General features: G+C 40.5%; 1 long non-coding RNA gene across 1 annotated transcript in view; it reads right to left on the bottom strand.

Annotated features, from left to right (window-relative positions):
• LOC118499625 overlaps window positions 1-12,695 on the bottom strand; it is a 25,705-nt gene extending 13,010 nt beyond the window's left edge. Inside the window, exon 1 of the long non-coding RNA XR_004902129.1 lies at window positions 12,684-12,695. This is a non-coding gene — a long non-coding RNA (uncharacterized LOC118499625). The remainder of the gene's footprint in view (window positions 1-12,683) is intronic.

Here is a 12,695-nt window from a genome sequence, read left to right as displayed (position 1 = left end):
TCCCTTAGGAGTGTTATGGAGATTGAATGAGACAGTATCTGGAATATAGTATGTTTTATATATGTATTGGCTGCTATTTTCATTATTAGCAGAGCCAGGCAGGTAAGGCAAATGCATAAAGCATTCTAGGAGTGAAAAAACAAAGTGTTATAAGTCAAGAGTTCTTGACCCAGAGAGTACCTTGCTAAAATGGAGTAGCCACTGTGACATCCTCTCCAAGAGACAACCTGCAAGAATGCAGCCCAGCAATGCCATATTTTCCATTACCCAAGAAAGGCTGGAAATCTAAACTTTTATATGAAATGTCCTGATTTAAAAATATGGGTCACTAATTCTAATTTTTTTGAAACTCTAGGCATGCAAATAAAATATATCCATTTGATATGTATGTTAGGCAGGCCACAAGCTGAAAACACTAATGTACATGATCAATGTGCACACATTTTCAGCTCTTTCAAGAGAATTCTAAGGGTATTTAGGAAGCTTTCCATTTTTAGAACTTATTAACTGGACATTACTATTTCTAATATATTAAATTAGTACTTACAATTCATTAAGCCCTATTCTAGGGCTTTACAACAATAACTCAATCCTCACAATAACCCTATAAGATAGGCACTATTACGTATGCCTTTTTATAGTGGAGGAAAGTGAAGCTTAGAGGTTAAATAACTTGCCCAAGACAAAACAGCAGGTGTTGGAGCCAGGTTTTAATGTAGACTGCCTTTACAAATTTTTTTATGAGTCATATAAAATTTTTTAAAAACCCACATAAAATGTTGGCATGGTCAGAGCTGTCACCAAAATGCATATTTATAAGGGTGTGCATTGCTGAGTGATGTGGGGATTAGCAGGACCACGAGAAGATCCAAGCACTAAGAACTTAGCAAAGCCTTGTCACATACACAGAGTTGCTTGTATCCATCAGAGGTCAGTCCTTGGCCACTGGTACATATTTGTAATTGGCATGCCTTAAACACATAGATGATAGCAAACCCTTACAGAGCACTTACTGTGTGCCAATCACTATTCTAAACACTCTATAAATATTAACTTACTTAATCTTAATGACATAGATACTATTTTATTGTCTCCATTTTTATGTGGAAACTGAGTCATAGGAAGATGGAGCCATTGGTTCAAGTCTACGTAGGCATGAACTGAGAAAGGATTTTAACCCAGACAGTCCGGTTTCCAAGTCTATGCTCCTAACTACTACACTTCACTTATAAACTAACTGATAATGTCAAATAGCATTGTAAAATGCTCATGAGCAAGAAAGAACATGGCAAAGGGAGAGACTGCACATTCAATTGCAGATAAAACTGAACATTTTGGAGAAAATGTAGTCTGCTTTATAATGACAATAGGTAGTTTTTACTGAGTTAAGAATAGGTTCCCATCAGTTTTAAGTTCATGCTAGTCTCATATAAGCTGTAGGAGCTGGGTATTATTATTAAACCCATTTTACAGATGAGAAAACTGAGTTTCAGAGATGTCAAGTAACTTGAATAAGGTCACACAGCTGGTAAGCAGTCAAGTAAGGGCTTGAATGCAGATCTAATTGGACCTTATAGCCTGCATGTTTAAGACCCATATTAAAATGTTTAGGAGCTTGTTTCTTACACAATGGCTTCTGCTAGGGAGGTGGAATAAGTGGGAACAGGGACTAATTGCTAATTGGCTGTGGAATAACTGTCAGGGAGCTTCAAAGAGAAGTCCACATGCCCTGGCAGTGCCTGAAAGGTCAAGGTTTAGGATGAAGCCTCGCTAGTGCTGTCCCTCTGACACTCCACAGGCCCCACCTCAGGCACCCTGCTCCCTGAAACACGAGGACATGTGCCCTCCTCTTCCCTTTGGATAAGTGTGAAGAGTAGCCTTCTGCTGTGTTCCCTTCTGAAACTCAACACCTGCTTGGGTACTACTAAAGGTGGATGTTGGACCCTCTCAAGTTTACAAGTGGCAAAACCCACCTAAAGCTGGAGTAATTAAGAGAAAAAGAAGAATTATCTAGTTGTTTCAGTAACTAAAAGGGTCTTGGGTTATCTGGCTTCAGGTATAAGTATATCCAGAAATTGGTACAATATCAGAAAGCTGTCCCTCTCTACCTCCATCTAATCTTCTCTATGGCTTCATTGTCTTGGTGGCCTCAGAAGCACAAACCACTATCTCCAGAGCTCAGTAATACCAGTGAAAGGAGAATGTATTTTTTCCAGTAGTTCCAATAAAAGTTATGGAACTAAGGTTTACTGGTTTGGCCTAAATATCTATCTCTAAATTAGCCATGAAAATCAATATCAGATTTACCAAGCCTGGGTTATATGGTCACCCCTGGAGTAGTGTGGAGATAAGAGACAGTCCCCTTGAACAACATTGTGATGGATGAAAGGAAAACAAAGGTGTGATTTTAAAAAGATGAAAAAGGAATGTATTCTGGGACAATAACAACCAATGTTTTCTAAAAGGTCAGACTGTAGAGTCACTTTCTTCTAGATGCTAATATTACAAGGACAGATTCATCTAGACCTTAATCTGTTTCTCTATTCACTCTTAATGAAGGAGCTCAAGACTGCTAAAACCAATGAGAAAGCCAGTAAATTTCTCTGCTAGCATGTACAGTGGACATTTCCCCTTCTGGTGGAACTGCCCCAGCATGAGCCATCAGCTAATATCTCTAGTCATATGATTGGTTCTGAGACAGTCATGTGATTTCATTCTCACCAAAGTCATCATGTCCTGGGCATTAAAAAAACTATTGGAAAATAAAAGCTCTCTCTTTTTCGCTGGGATTGGTGAGAGGGTATGTTGTTGGCTAGGAGGTGCTAGAAGCCATCTTGTCACCACAAGGATAGAGCTGGTCTGAAAATACAGAGGAAACCAGGGGTTGAGAGATAGAGTTTGAGCTCCAGGACCCAGACATACCCTATTGGAGCCATTCAATCACCATCCTTTTGTTTTCTTGGGTTAAAACAATTTAAAGTGGAATTCCTGTCACTTGCAACTAAAAACCACCTAACTGCTACTGCCTGAATTCAAATATCAGCTCTGTCATTTTAATAAACCATGTCATTTTGGGTAAATTGGCTAACCTCTCTGATCCTTAGTTGCTTTCTCTGTGGAGTGGAATTATCTCCTTTGCCAGCTTTCCAGGATAGTAATTGAGGTTTTAGTTGATTAATACTGAGCACAGTTCTAGGAACACCATGTGGTGCATCATACATGTAGGTTTTACTGACATTGGGAGAGCAGGAAAAGCCAAAGTCAGTGGATGAAAACCAACCTAGAATGTCTGTTGGAGCCGTAAGAAAATATTTTATGTAAATGAGCTGGCTGGTCACACATAATAGGGCACCTTGGGGATAACTGAAAAGCAAGTGCCCAATTCAAAAACATTCAAAGTTTAAAATTTAAAATCTCTGTGGGGGGGGGGTGGGGCAAAGAAAACAAGGACAAGGCCTGCTGGTTCACAAACTCTGGCAAACGAAACATAAATGCTTCAGATGATGAGATTACAGCTGTAAGGAAGGAGATGCAGTTGCCCAATTCTGGGTGCTCCCATGAATTAGGGTTCCAGGGCCAGCAAGCTCCCTGATACCTCAGCCTCAACACATTGCCCCTTCCAAAGCAAGAGAATCAAAAGGCCTTTGAATCCAGGCGTTCCATCATTTTTAAGCCACACATGACCACTCTTTATTTTTAACCTTCCCCCTCCCGAGTTTATGCCTTCAAGCAGCTTTTCTGGGGAGAATGTTTGCACCCACACTGACAGATCCTACTCCCTGGTCACTTGCCAGCTGCAATGGAGTTGTTGCCATACCCACCCACCCCAACAGCCTGAAATTCAGCCTTTAGAGGGACTTGCTTCAGAGAAGTATGAACTATGAGGAGAGTGGAACTCAAATTCTGAAGGTGACTCAGGTGAGGGCAAGGTGTCCCCCACACTTGCTCTCTTAGGAAAGGAGCATTTCTCATGTCTTGTTGGAGTGTCTGTAACAGTAAAGGATTTGTGAGGAGCACCTGAAGCTTACAGTAGTCATTACCATATAGTGACTCCTCCCATGTCCCATTCGCCAGGGATTATACTTTCACCACACCCACTTTACAGAGAAGGGACCAAGAAAGGTTAGCAAATTTGCCTAGATTCACAATGCTAATAGGAGACAGAGCATGAATTTGAGCCTGATGTCTATAAACCCAGCACTTTAATTTAATCACCATACTATAATGCCTAGCAAGAGAGAAAAAGCATTAATGAGCTGACATGAATGTTCTGAACCATTGGACAACTGTATCATTTTTGCTAATTATTAAAGAATCATTAATCTTCTCTCAATGTGATTAGTTCGGTGGTCTTAAATATGTCCACAAATGTTTAAACGTCTATCCCATTATAACAAACATGATACAGAGCAAGGAGTCCCCAAAGTCTTCTCAGCCCATGGTTGAAGGATGAAGAAAGGAGATGATACAGTGTTTAATGTATATTGCATAACAAAAGGTGAGATAATAAGCTGTGCTACCACCCTGGGCAAAAGGTGTACGTGTGACTTTCAGAATGTGTCCTGACTCATGACATAGGCAGGGGAGGTGGAGGATCCTGCATCACTTAGTCACTCTTGTCCTGACTAAAGATGGCAGATGAATGAAGGCAAGGATATGAAGCAACTGGCAATAGTAGCCCATTGTAAGAGGGGCCAGATATGAGGTCACATAGAAAGTTCTGGGCCAGCATTTAAAATTAGGGTGGTCTGAAAAAGAAGGGGATTTGGCCAGCCATGAGGTCTGTAGTGAGATAGGAACCATGTGGGCAGTAGCAGGAGACAAACACAAAGTTCAGCTGTGAGGAGAGAGAAGGGGGATATAGCCATGAGGAAGGAGCTGTGAGCCAGGAGAGATTCTGCCATGCTGCCTGTAGTGAGGGAGGAGCTACATTTGCTTCTCTGAGGATTGGACCATGTAGCCTGGTGTAGGAAGGAAACAGTCATGCAATCTGTAATGGAATAGCAGCCCTGCAGGAGAAAAAGGGTGTAAGGGAGAGAGGATGGAACTGTGTGGGGATCCAGCAAAGCTGATGAAAACTGTTCAGGAATCTGCCTAACCAAGCATGGCTTGCCGGGAGGTTCCCGGAATGCTGAGCTGTGACCAGAGACTGTAGACTTCTACTTCTGTAAGGAATATATGGAGAGGCCACTCTCCTGGGACTTGTGCTTTCCCAGACTTCACTGTGATCCAGTGCAATACAGCACAGGTTTTCCTGGACTACTACATGGAAGCTGAGAATGACGTACCCAGACCCCTGAAGGAGAGAGCTGCTGTAAGAGGATGGTGACTTTGAAACCCACGAATGTACTTTCCAGAGGTGATGGAGAACTGTTTTTGCAGCTGGATCAAGAACAGATAAGGATATGAGGAACTATTGGGCTTGGTTTGGGTTTATAGCCTGGTGGGGAGCAATGGAAGTGCTGGGTCTCATGGGAGAACAGGAGTATGAGCAGAAGTGCTCTCAGTGCCCTTAAGGTTTCACCCTTGTAAATAAAAACCTGTTTCCTCCAACACTAATTGTTGTGTCATGCATCAAGGCTCCACATACACAAGCCCTGCTTTGCTCAGTTACACCATCAAGAGGCAGAAATGAATTCACCTCCACTTGAATATGGGCTAGCTTCTAATGAACAGATTGTGGTGGAAGTAAGGCCTTGTGATTCCCATGCTAAGTTAGAAAAATCCAGAGGGCTTTCTCCTGGCCCCATGTCCTGATACTTGGTCACTTGTGGGGCCAGCTGCCATGCTGTGAGCAATCCCAGGCCACATAGAGGTCATATGTAGGTGCCCCCTCTGAATGGCTCTGTGGAGGTCCCAGCCCACAGCCAGTATCAAACACAAATGATGTGTAAGTGAAGAAGCCTTTGAGATGACTCCCACCCCAGCCACTATCCAACTGCAACCAGGATGCACCCTGGACAAAAACCGCATAACAAATTCGAGTCAATCCCCAGGACTATGAGAGATAGTAACAAATGATGCTCTTAGGAATAGTTAGGGTGAATTAGGTCCTGTTAAAAACAAACAAACAACAAATAAACAAACAAACCAGAAAAACAGTCCTGGGTACTGGCAAAAAATAATTAAATTAAAAAATTAAAATCAGCTGCTTGATTTGTCTGATTTGACTCCAAATTGAATAGACTTCAACCCTACAAAATTTTATCTTGGCAACTCGACACCTGCCTCTGTAAGAGTACTTTTAAATTCATGGTAGTGCTTCCTGAGAGCTGTATAGTTACCATGTAGAGATAAGGAGTTTACCTACCTTTGTTTTGCTGAAAATACCCCCATGGTGTTGTCATTTTTTTTCAGGTTTGGAATTGAACTCAAGGAGTTCAATTGTACAGAGGCACACAGCTAACCTGCAGTATGACTGGGTTTTCACTGAGTCACTACTTTTAAAATTTTTAATTTATTGATTTGAGGTAGAGAGAGAGAAACATCAATTTGTTCTTCTACTTATTTATGCAATCATTGGTTGCTTCTTGTATGTACCCTGACCAGGGACTGAACCCAAAACCTTGGCGTATTGGGATGACTCTCTAATCAAACTGAGGTTCCTGACCAGGGCTGATTCCACATCTGTTTATTGAGTTCCTATGGTGTAGCACGTACTATGTGAGGCCCTGGATAAAAAGACAGTTGAGGTTCTTGCACCAGACTCCAGTATGGCCACCAGGTGATAGGAAAACAAGCCCACAGGTAAATAAATAACAGCCTTGCTGATTGTGATCATTGCTGTGAGGAAAATAGTAATGAAGCTGGTAGTAATTAGGGAGCTGACTTCAATCCCCTCCAAGGCAGTAGTCTTTGAGGAATATGATGTGACATATATGACGCGTGACCCTTGGAGAGAGAGCATCAGGCTGTGGAAACACTGAGAGGAAGGTCAGGGTTATTAAAGGAAAAACTTGGCATGTTCAAGAAATAAGGAAAAAAGGAGACCAACCCTGAAGTGAACAAGAAAAAACAAGGTATGAAATGAGGGCAAAGAGGGAGATGAGGTCAGACCACACAGGCCTTACTGGCCAAAGTAGAGAGAGTATGGGTCTATTTAAGAAAATGGAAAATTTGAAAGTTTTTTTAAAATATAGGGTAGTGACGTGATCTGGTCAGCTTTTAAAATGTTGTGATTTCTGGCTGTTCACGGACCCAACCACAAGGAGGCAGTGAACTGGGTGGCTCCACAGTGCTGACTGGGGCATGTGAGCTGAACTATAGAACCCTGGACTGAGTTGAACCTCAGACTGCTGGGATCCAGAATTTGAACCACTTGACCTAGCCTGAGCACATCTATCCAGAGTGACAATCTCTCTACTCTAGCAGCAGGAGGATGACAAGACAATGCACAAAGGATCCCAGGTGACAAGGTTTTGAATTCAGGAAAAGAGAATGGGCAGGGGGCATGGAAAGGAGAGGCTGCCATAATGGTTTCCATTAGTTTAAAAAAAGGAAGAAGGAATGAAATGAAGTAAGCATCGATTTAAGAAATTAGAAAAGGAAATGAAAGTCCAAAGTACAGTTCTATGCTTGCAAACAGGCTAATCTTGATGAAATTTATGCTCTTCTGGAAAATAATTACTAAAATTCTTTTGAAGTATAACATAATCTTAAATAAAGTACCATAATGATCAAAAGTCAACTTCACTGTCACGTTGGTATGGATTCAAATGCAGTCTCTCCACTGCTTACTAGCTATGGGCAACACTCAATTTCTTCACTTTCAAACCACAGATAGTACAGAATATATATGAAGAAATGAAAAAATTTCATTAATGGAGTTTTAAGACAAAATCAGATGGGTAGAATTAAAGAATGACTATTTAATAATGTCATTTCTTCCTAAAAAATATGTGTTTGATACAATTCTAGTGAATATCTCCTTACAATTAATTAATTTATTTACTTTCTTTAATTTGTTTTATTTGCTTTCTTTTGGTGGAAAGGGGAAGAATTGACAGTGACTCTAAAATTCTATGGAAGTGTGAATAGGCAAAATAGCCAAGAACAGCTTGAAAGTGAAGAATAATTATAGGACATGCTGAATACAGATTTTGAAATGGGCAATAAAGTTTCAAAGATTAAAATAGCACAGTACAAAGTATTGAAACATAGATCAATAGAGAAGACAGGTCTGAGACAGTTTTTCATATGGCCTGACTTTATTAGATAATAAAAGTGGCAAAGAAATATTCAATAAGTGACACTGGGACAATTGATTAAACTTTTGGGGGGATAAATAAAGCAAAATTAGATCCTCATCTTACTCTGTACATCAATGTAAATTCCAGATTGATTAAAGATTGTAAAGTAATTTAAAAGTTAATTAAAACTAATAAATAATCTAAACAAAGTTCTGGGAAGAAGGCAACTTGATCACTTGGTCATAGGCATCTAATATGTCTTGTCCTCCTTCCTCCCTTGTTCCACTGTAAAAATATACACAGGGATGGGAAAAAGTAGGTTTACAGTTGCACTGTGACATTCTTTTGAGTTAATAATGCTATAGTAATAACCATACTTGCATGTTTTTTTCATACAAACAACTGTAAACCTATTTTTGCCCATCCCTGTATATGTATGCACATATATATGCACACATACACAATGTATATACACACACATATACGTACATAAATATTTTAAAAACTAGAAGTAAAGTGGTATTTGTATTGGCAACAATAGAGCATTGCCACTTGTGTAATTTGAAGCTTTAAAATGTTCATACTCAATACGATATGGATGAGACAAAATTTAAAAGCAGGTCTTTGGTGGCATTGGGGGCAGGTAGAAAAGAAATAAATCTTTAGTTAATCTTATCAACTAAAGGGAGAGAGACAAGGCACCATTAAGAATAAAAGAAACTAAAATTATCGTTTAAGACTTCCAGCCAAGATGGTGCTCTAGATAAACATGGCCGCCTTCCTTCCACAACCACATCAAATTTACAACTAAATTATAGAACAACCATCATTCAGAACCATCATAAATTGAACTGAATGTAAGTACTACAACCATGCAATTAAAGAAGAAACCACATTGTGACTGGTAGAAGGGGTGGAAAAGCCTGATCCCACACCCACATGTGGCAGCTAAAAATCAGGACAGATATCTCAGGAATGAGGAGTTCTCTCCTCATAATAAGCCTCCCAAACCAAGGTTCCAGTACCAGGAAGATAAATAAGTCTCCATAACTTCTGGCTGTGAAAATCAGCAGGAATTGAGGCTGTGGAAAACAGAAACTGCTGGAATCCCAGGCAGTTCCTCTCACAGGGCCCACACATAGACTTCCTTGGACTGACTCCCTCTGAGCTCCAGCATGGAGCCAGAAGATTGAAATGCATAATAGACATAAAGGGAGAAACTGAAGTGTCTGGCATCAGGGCGAGAGCTGGAGGGCAGCTTCTCCCAGACAGAAGTGCTGGTAGAGGTATTTTAGGAAGATGGTGGAGGAGTGAATGGAAGTCACAATAATCTCCTTCCAGGACAAATCTGGAATTAGAGCTAAATTGTGGATAAATCACCCAGAACAAACAACTGAACAGTAGTGAGAGAGAAGCCTTATAACCTTGGACAGACAGAAGAATCAGCTTCAGCACAACCTATCTGGTAAGGAGTACAGGAGAGACTTGAGAGGACTGGCTGAGCACCCACAGGTGGCAGCACTGGAGGGATAATTAAGCAGTCAGTTGGATCACCCTGAGAAGTGTGGAGTATAAACCCTAAGCTAGGATTCCCAGCCTAGAGCACCAGAGCACCAAAAGTACACAGATAACAACAACAATGAAAAACAGCAGGTTTGCTCTCTGCCAGAGAAATGGTAGGAGATGCAAGGAGCCATTTAAGGGACCAACACACAAATTTTCTTTTGCAGCCACTTACCCTGGGCTCTGGCAAAGGCGAGGTGCAGAGTGGGCTGGAGACACCTGAGGAGAGATTGGGGGTGGAAGCTTTTGGGAGAGAACTGAGAGAGTAGATGCTGGGATCCTGGTGCTGAATCATCCCCCATACAGTAACAGCCAATGTGGTCTCAGGCAGACCACTCCCCTGAGTGGCAGCAGCTTGAGGGGAAACAATAGCACCAACCCCAGGAGCGTCTTGCCTAGACCCTGTGGTACTTAAGTCTGATTGCTGAGTGCAGATTGACTAGATTCACAACCAAAGAAGATAGCCACAGACTATATAAGTCCCTGGCAAAGTGTGGGGGCAGAGTGGACTCCAGATGCTTGAGGAGAGACTGGGGATGGAGGCTTTGGGGAGAGAACTGAAAGAGTAGGACACTGGTATCCTGGTGTTGAGTCATCCCCCAGATGGCAGCAGACATTCTGCTCAAGCAGACAACTCCTCTCTAAGCAGCAACAGCCTGAGGGGAAACAATAGCCATGGCACCAGGAGGGATTCAGCCCTGTGCTGTGGTGCTTAAACCTGACTCTTAAGTGGAGAGTGACTAGATTACCAACTAGAGGAGACAGCCACAGACAGTAGATCCCTGGGTCTCAGGACTGGCTGCCTAAGGCTAGATGAGGTCAAACATTTGATATCACCAGAGGCAGGTCCAGAAAGAAAAAAACAGTAGTAATACTAGATGCTACCCAGATGAAATCCACTGTGGTCTTCTCCATGATTAGTGATATTTTCTTTCCTGCATAGCTCTTTAACATTCATTTCTTGTCCAGGAAGTTTGAACATATTAAGTCACTAGATTTTATACTATAGTTTATTTAAATTCACATGTTTTTGCCCTTGCCTTCTCTTATCCCATTTTACCTTCCTCTTTACTTGCATTATTTTCATTTCAAATTTTGTTTTCTCTTTTGCTACAATTTGTTTCCATTCTGAACTCTTACTATTTCTTCCCATACCATACACTTAAAACCAATTTTCTTCTCAATGATCATCTCACATCCTTTTCCCCTGCTCTTACAATACCTGTGTTCTCTCTCCAACTTCAGCAATCTTTGCTGGGTGGTTGTGGATAGGGTAGATGTTGTTGCATTTTTTTTTCAATTTTATTGCTAGACCTTCACTAATTTTGCATTTCAAATATCAAACTTCACTGGTTTCTTCTCCTAATCTTTTCTTTATCTCAGACTGTTAATTTTGCATTCTTAGCCTGTTTTATCCTTTTTTCTTCTTTTATTTTATCCTCCCCTTTTATTTTTCTTTTTACTTCTTTTTCTTTTCTCTTTTCTTTTTCATCTCAAATTTTAAGTTTTCCCTGTCTCAGCCTGGTTTTTGTTCCTCACCCTTAGTATACCCTCTCTCTTTATTGTAGCAAAATCACTTGCCCTTCCTCTAAACATCTCTTAAGCTTTTCTTTGTTTCTTTTTTTTCCTCTTATTCTCATACTACCTGAATTAATTTTAGCTCATTTGCTGTTGATAGTGCTGTGGTGGACCTTGCTCACCAATTTGGCTCCTATATTTTTATTATTTATTTACCTTTTCCTTCCTTTTTCTTTCTCTCTCTCACTTTATTTTATTTATATTAACTTCTGATTAAAACAAACACTGTATGCTTCCCTTCTCATGCTCCATTCCACATTCTTCATTCCCTTTTTTTATTCATGATGTAAATATTGCTTTCTTCGCATTTCTATGACTCCTAACTCTTATTAGTGCTGCGCTCAAAATCATTTTTCTTTCAGTAGGTCATCTCATATTCTCTCTCATTTCTTATATTAGTCTTAATCTCATTATACCTTTATTAATACTGGTTCATATGCTGGCAATAGTGGGATGTGGGTGGGGTTGAGTTATTCTTGTGGGCTTGTGTTTGTTCCTGGGCTTTGTGGTTTTCTTCTAGCAGCACTTGCATGACAGCACACAAGATGTGGTGGTCAGAGTGACCTTCAGGTCAACCAGCTGGAGGGAAGGACACCCCAAAGAAAAACCCAACAACAACCAAAAAACCAATCACATCCAGAGGACCAACATAAATGCCACAAAGAGCATCCCAAGAGTATCAAGTTCAGGACCAAGGAGACTGCACCACTGAATCTCATAGGTCTCCTACCATAGAAATTCATACAACAAAGTCAGGAAGTCAAAAAAGATCAATTTAATAAGCAGAAGCAAACAAGAACAGTCTCAGAAATAATGGGAAGAAAAAGAAAAAAACACCCAGTCAAAAGGAAAGGAGGGATCCTCAAAAAGAGTGCTCAATGAGTAGAGGCAAGTAAATGATCAGATACTGAGTTCAAAACAATGGTTATGAGGAAGCTCAATGAGCTCAGTGCAAATTACCAAAAACTACAGGGAAACTACAAGGAACTTACTGCAATCTATATCAGCATAAAAAAGGACATAGAAGCAATCAACAAGGGCCAAAACAAATGAAGAATACAATTTCTGAATTGAAGAACACATTAGAAAGAATCAAATGCAGGGTCCATGAAGCAGAGGATCAAATCAGTGAGCTGGAGGACAAGGTAGAAAAATACTACCAGAAAGAGCAAGAAAAGGAAAAAAGATTTAAAAAGAATGAAGATGGGCTAAGGGAACTGTAGGACAATATGAAGGTAATGATATGAGTATAATAGGGATACCAGAAGGAGAAGAAGAGGATCAAAGTATAGAAAACCTGTTCGGAAAGTAATGACTGAAAACTTCTGTAATCTGATGAGACAAAAATCACACAAGCCCAGGAAA

This window comes from Phyllostomus discolor, chromosome 3 (assembly GCF_004126475.2).
Source record: "Phyllostomus discolor isolate MPI-MPIP mPhyDis1 chromosome 3, mPhyDis1.pri.v3, whole genome shotgun sequence".
Taxonomy (NCBI): Eukaryota; Metazoa; Chordata; class Mammalia; order Chiroptera; family Phyllostomidae; genus Phyllostomus; species Phyllostomus discolor.
The sequence above is the reverse complement of the archived record's forward strand: the minus strand, read 5'-3'. Positions and strand labels throughout refer to the sequence as shown.